Here is a 6,870-nt window from a genome sequence, read left to right on the forward strand (position 1 = left end):
GGGGTTGGGGGTTGCAATGGCATCATGAGATGTACCTGTGGATTTCAAGCAGAGTGGGAAAAAAAAAAAAACAGTGAGGTATTACCAATGCCATTCCACCTATTCTGGCTCAGATGAGGAGTCAGAATGGGTGCAGAGTGATTCTGGTGCTTTCGAAGGTTGTGTGATGACCTTGCCATTCCTGTCATCCATTCACTCGGCCGAGAGTTACCGAGAACTGACAGATGAAGGGCATTGCGGTAGGATCTCTGACTCACACAAAGATGGATAGATACGGTCTCTGTGAGTTTGGAGCATGTCTCCCTCGCAACATTTCACATTCAAGACTTTACTGGCTGATTGACTGAATACATATATAATGCTGTGAATGCTCTGGGCAGATGGATGTGGCCCCTCTTTAAAAGACGGTGTACAGTCTTACAGGGAAGACAAGATATGCACCCGTATAACTAACACAGGTAAAGATGGGGCGGTGGGCCATAGACAAATAACACAGGTAAAGATGGGGCCAGCCGCAGACCAGGGACTTATTAAAGGAGATGTATTAAGGTAAAGAGGAGGGCCTGCTAAGGAAAGGAAGAAATAGACTGACTTGGAATGGTGTCAAGGAGACAGTGGCATTTGAGTTTAGCCCAGGAGATTGGGCAGGACTTGGATAAAATTCGCTGCACGTGGTTTATTCCTTGCCAGTAAAGAGTGATCACAGGTCGGAAGTCTTCATCCATCTCCTTGATGTTTCCTTATTAAAGATCCAGTTCAAACCATCAGACACTGTAGGTAAACCTTCCTCATCTGAATTTTACTTCATATGCCCTCAGTGTTCAATTGAACTGACTTTTAAAGCCATCAGGACTCCTGCATAATGTGAAACTTATTTTTGTGAAGGTGAAGCTTTCAAGCGGTTCCATGATCCTTACAGAAAGGAAAAGACAAAGATATTTCAGCTGGCTTGTGACATTCATGTAACTCCTACTTGAATCCTTAGTAACAATCTTTAGAAAATTTTCTAATAATCTTTAGAAAATCGTGATCTTAAGGGGGAAAAAAAACCAAACACGTTGCTTCTTGATAAATCGAAAGCCAAATAGAAAAACAAAAGTGTTTCAGGAAATAAAGGTAGAAGTAGATCTTTAACAAGCTAGGACTTAATTTAATATCAAAGAGACATCGAAAAACATGAGCTATAATGTTAATATGTCATTAATTTGAGGCTCAAAAGAACCAGAGAAGAATGAACTTTGTATTATAAGAAGAAAAGCTATGACCAACCTAGACCCCACATTAAAAAGCAGAGACATTACTTTGCCAACAAAGGTCCATCTAATCAAAGATATGGTTTTTCCAGTAGTCATGTTTGGATGTGAGAGTTGGACTATAAAGAAAGCTGAGTGCCAAAGATTTGATGCTTTTGAAGTGTGGTGTTGGAGAAGACTCTTTAGAGTCCCTTGGACTGCAAGGAGATCCAACCAGTCCATCCTAAAGGAAATCAGTCCTGGGTGTTCATTGGAAGGAATGATGCTGAAGCTGAAACTCTAATACTTTGGCCACCAGATGCAAAGAACCTGATGTGAAGAACCTGTTCCGAAGCCCTTGGAAAAGACTCTGATGCTGGAAAAGACTAAAGGCAGGAGGAGAAGGGGACAACAGAGGATGAGATGGTTGGATGGCATCACTGACATGATGGACATGAGTTTGAGTAGGTTCCAGGAGTTGGTGATGGACAGGGAAGCCTGGCGTGCTGCAGTTCATGGGGTTGCAAGGAGTCTGACACGACTGAGCAGCTGAACTGAACTGAACTGATTAGAGCAAATGTTTCTTTAACTTGAGGAATTTTCAGGGAAATAATTTTTAAGTCCTCTCAGAATTTGCTCATGAATCCCAGTTTGAGAAAACGATGACTTAAGAAATGCAGTCTTTTATGAAAATACCAAATGCAAATTGCCACTGTAAGTTTTCTCTTTATAATTGCCAATTTTAAAAAATTATCAATAAGGTGAAAATACAAAATTAAAATCTTGCAGATGCTTAAGCATCTGTGATTCCCAGTTTAAGGAACTTTAAGAAAATTACATTTAAAGTAAATAGGATATCTAGTTGCCTAAGAAAGGATAGTTGCTATTGTCTTTACATGATATACTGAAAAAAGTTAAATTTTAATTATACATGGGCACAACCTATGGTAGAGAGAAAATAGTAGAATCTAGGGATTCTATCTTTTTACTTATTAATTTATAATTTATATCCCACCTAACCTACTTCTCTAAAGAATCTGAGATTGGCAAAGACAAAATTATAAACCCTGCAAAGCAACACTGTTGCAAGAATTTTTCCTCTTACTAATGAATCACTTTTCTACCAGAGTACGTCCAGCATTAAATTTTGAAGATTACGTGAAACGATAGATTTATGCAACCATCTTTAATATCAAACACACACGAAGTAAACTCTTTGCTTAAGCAAAGACTAAAGTGCAGGACTATCCTGGTGGTCCAGTGGTTAAGAATCTGCCTGCCAATTCCCTGAATTGGACATGGGTTCGATCCCTGGTCTGGGAAGATTCCATGTGCTTCAGGACAAACTCAGCCCATGGGCCAGAACTACGGAAGCCGTGCTCTGGAATCTGGGAGCCTCAACCACAGAAACCCATGCCCTGCAATTAGAGAGTGACCCCTACTCACTACAACTAGAGAAAGCCCCTGAGCAGCAATGAAGACCCACAGCAGCCAAAAATAAATTGTTTTTAAAAGAAATAAAGGGGGGAAAGGAATCAAAAATTTTTTTAAAAAAAGACTACTGTGAATCCTGTCTAAATTATTAGATAAAAAATTTACTGCTGGTATATTTTTTGTCACTGCAACAAGAAAATGGCCATGGCTAGAAAACAGTATTCGTGCTCACCAGTGCCTTCTGTGTGCTGTGACCCGCTTGCTTGTCTGGTTTCCCTGCTGACTGGATGTTTGGGAAAGTCCTTAAGGGCAGTGGCCATATGCTGTCTCTTTCTGGAAGCTTCATCTCCTCCAGGGGCCTTGGGCCTTTCAGAGACCATCTTACCATGACCGCTCAGAACAAGGCTTGGACTCCTCAATGCCCTCCTGCCCAGTGACGCTCATGCCCTCTCCTCTCCGCCAACCCACTCTCAGTGTTGTCCTTTTCTTAGGCCTAGCTTTCAGCCCAATTTTCAGCTCGAATTTTCTTTCTGTTTTGTTTTTGTGTTCCTCGCAGTTGCCCCCAATTTAGAATTTCTGTGCCCACTTCCCACCCAAGGAACCCCAGCCCTGGCCCCCAGTGTGACCCGAGCTTTGCAGTGGCTCATTGATGTCTGTCAAGTAAACAGGATGAAGCGTGGTAAGGACTCATCAAGGGCCCGGATGGAATATTTTGTGATATCTGATACGCATGGGATATTTTGTGAGGTCTTCCAAGAGCAACATAAAAGCAAAGGAAATCTGCTTCGTCGCAACAAAGTTGTGATTGATCATTTTCGTTTCTTTTTTCTTTTCTGGCCTCATTCCGTCACACTCTAAGACCGTAGCCCAGAATGTGTTCAGAAGAATTGATTCTGATTTTACTAAAGCTGAGAGATAACTGAAGAACCCGTTTACGAGACCCCAGAGTGCTCCCCTTGCTGCCTCAGCTGGGAGTCAGTCCTACTCATCTCCAGGTTCTGAAGTGAAGAGAATCCAAGGGCTCACTTGCCGTGTATGCCTCTCAAGTTTCCAGTCCAGCCCTGGATTGCTGCAGCATATCAGCCCTGGTGGCCACTGTCAGTACCAGGGTTAATTATTCCATGCTTCCATCATCACATATGTTTGTTCATACATCTATTCATTCCACAAACTGAGCCCTGCCCCCTGGACTGGACACGGCTCAAACAGGCTTCTAGCCACCACAGTCCAGTGTGATGAGTGTTAGACGGAGAAAAGAGCAGGATGCGGGGCTTCCCTGGTGGTCCAGTGGCTAAGGCTCTGCACTCCAATGCAGGGGGCCCGGGTTCAATCCCTGGTCAGGAAATTAGACCCCACAGGCCACCCCTAACAAAAACAACAAATCCTGCTTTTTGCAGCTAAGACTTGGTACAGCCAAATAAATAATCTTTCTTTAATAGTACAGGGAGGGGTATGTGCTGGATGCTATGGGAGCTCAGAAGAGCAGCTCCTAACCCAGAACTGGAGGTCAGGAACGAGCTTCTGGAAGAAGATAACATTGAAACAACAGGTATTAGCAAGAGCAAAGGTGGAGGAAGGCATCAAGACAGAGGAAACGACAGATCTGGAGGCAAGAAGCCCTGTGGTGTCTTGATGCCTCTCCAGTCGGGATCATCTTGGATTGATCTTGAGAATGTCCACAGTTAAGGCCATGCCCCAGGAGGAAGCCCCCTGCCATCTGGGGCCCCTCAACCAAGCATCATCTGGGTTAAATTACACTCCATCTGCAGGGACCTCTGGGCTCAGGCACCTGGAATGGCTCCCGTTTGGGTGGAAGGCTGTTGTTGGCTGGAGAAGAGATGCTGTTGGAGGCACCGGGCCCGGAACCTCGGCACACGTGCAGGGTAGAGAGAAGCAGAGGCAGAGCCGCGCTCCCAGCCCCAGGGCTCCCCTCCATGCTTTCATAAAGTCCAGCCCTGTCACACAAGCCCCAAATGCATTACCCACCTAAAGATGGGGATGGGAGAGTTTGAAGGGCCAGACTCAGAATTCTTGGAGTCTACCCTGGGGGACAACAGACACCTCACATGTATGGTAAAAGCCTTTTTAGGAGCTGCTTCTGTGAAAGAGAAATGACCTCTGGGCACAGGGGCCTGCCTCCCAGGTGACCTATTTACTCTTCCCTGGGCACAGCCAGCTACATTCTTTCATGCTGGAAATTCTTTGTCGACCTGTGGCCACCTGGCCCACGCCAGGCTGATGGATTTCAAACCCCCAGCAATGACAGATGTGTCACTTAAAACAATCTCCCATCTATTAAGCTAGCATAATTTTTTTTTAATAAGAATAGAGCAGAATGCCAGCAGGACTTTAAGGAAATAAGCACATTCATACACTGCTGGTGAGTTTATAGTGGTTCCTCTCTTTCTTGAGAAAAAAAATCAGACAATATGTAACAGGAGCTAAGAACGGTGTGACCCAGTCATTCCACTTTTGGAAATATGCTGCAAGAAAATAATTCCAAGAAAAAAATAACTGAGCACACACAAATATACGCACAGCAACCGCGGTTCAACACAATACAAAACTGGAAAAGGGCCAGGACACACAATAGGGAAGTGGTTAAGCAAATTTCACGATGACATGAAACAGCCTATGACCATTAACTGTGACCAGTGCAGACCTTGCCAGCACGTTCAGATCTGAATGTTTAAGCCAGGATAGAATGTAAAGTGGCGTGTCCTGCTGAAGGTGACTAGTTTTTAAAGCTTGTAGGTATTCTCTAAACATTACAAGATAACCTAAAAGGAAAGAAGTCTAAGTGTTCCTTGAGTCCTTGCCTTGTAGAGCTGCTCGTTTGTCATTTACAAAGCACGTTTTTGAAAAGCCGATGTACAGATGGCTCCTTAAAAGGAAAACAAAACCCCAACCAGGGCTCAGAGGAGCCCTGGGGTCCTGTAGTGTCAGAACCCCAGGCTTCTGGTTTTTGTTTGTTTTTTTATTTTAATTGGAGGACAATTACTTTACAGTAACAATACTGGTTTTTGCCATACATCAATATGAATCGGCCTTTGGTATACCTGTGTCTCCCCCCTCCTGAAGCCCCCTCCCAGCTCCCGCCCACCCCACAGCTCCAGGTCGTCACAGAGCATGGGCTTGGGGTGCCCTGCACTGTATGTCAAACTCCCGCCGGTTCACTCTCTTACGATGGTAACATGTATGTTTCAGTGCTATTCTCTCGCATCGTCCCACCCTCGCCTCCTCCCACGGAGACCAAGAATCTGTTCTTTAAGTCGGTGTCTCCTTTGCTGCCAGGCTGCTGTCCTTAATGCTGCTTCATCTCTGACTTGGGCCTGATGGTTACACACCTGCATCAGACAGAAGACATGCCTCTTCTTTCTCCAAGCACCACAGTCCACTCCAGGGCAAGGAGAGCCTCTGGTCCCTTTCCTGCATCAGGTGGTGCCCAGCAGGAATTCACAGGGGGACCCCTGGGCAGGAGCAGGGGAGGAGTTCCTCAGCTTGATGGAGAAGCCAAGACATCTTCCTCTCCTCCGGGAGGGCTGTTCTGGCCAGACTGGCATCTGCTGTGCCTGCCTGTAAAGAAGCTACACGCAAGGAAGCAAATGAGTGGCAACCTGGTATTGAGGGTCTTTAGGGTCTAACAACTCAGAAGCTTATAGGCACCAATCCTGATGCAAACTGGGGCTTCAGGAAATAGCTGCAATCAATTCTCTTTTCTTCATTGTATTACCTCTATTTGATTCCAATCCAAAGACTGTTGTTTTGGTAAGAGTTTCATTAAGATGTAACTATATACCATGCAATTCATGCATTTAGAGTGCACCATTCAACGGCTTCTCATGTAGCCACAGTTGTGCAGTCATCACCATGATCAACTTCAAAACCCCTGTGTCCCCTTTAGCCATCACCTTCTAATCCCTTGTCATCCACACAGAGGATGGAAAGAGCCTCACTACTCATCACCACAGAACCAAAGTGTACAACCAGGTGGGGGTGGGATGATGCCTGCCCACCCAGGGCACATCACCCACTTCTCCTTCCCAATACCTACTCCCCACCCCCAGCTCGGTTCAGTTAGCCACTCCTCCTCAAAGGCAGCTGGGCATCCTGGGGGTGGGGGGGAGCCAACCAACCTCACCCCATCAGGGTGGGCCCGCCTGGACTGAGCGTAATCCTGCTCCTCCTGGTGATGGTCCTAGAA

Source organism: Bos javanicus, chromosome 27 (assembly GCF_032452875.1).
Source record: "Bos javanicus breed banteng chromosome 27, ARS-OSU_banteng_1.0, whole genome shotgun sequence".
Taxonomy (NCBI): domain Eukaryota; kingdom Metazoa; phylum Chordata; class Mammalia; order Artiodactyla; family Bovidae; genus Bos; species Bos javanicus.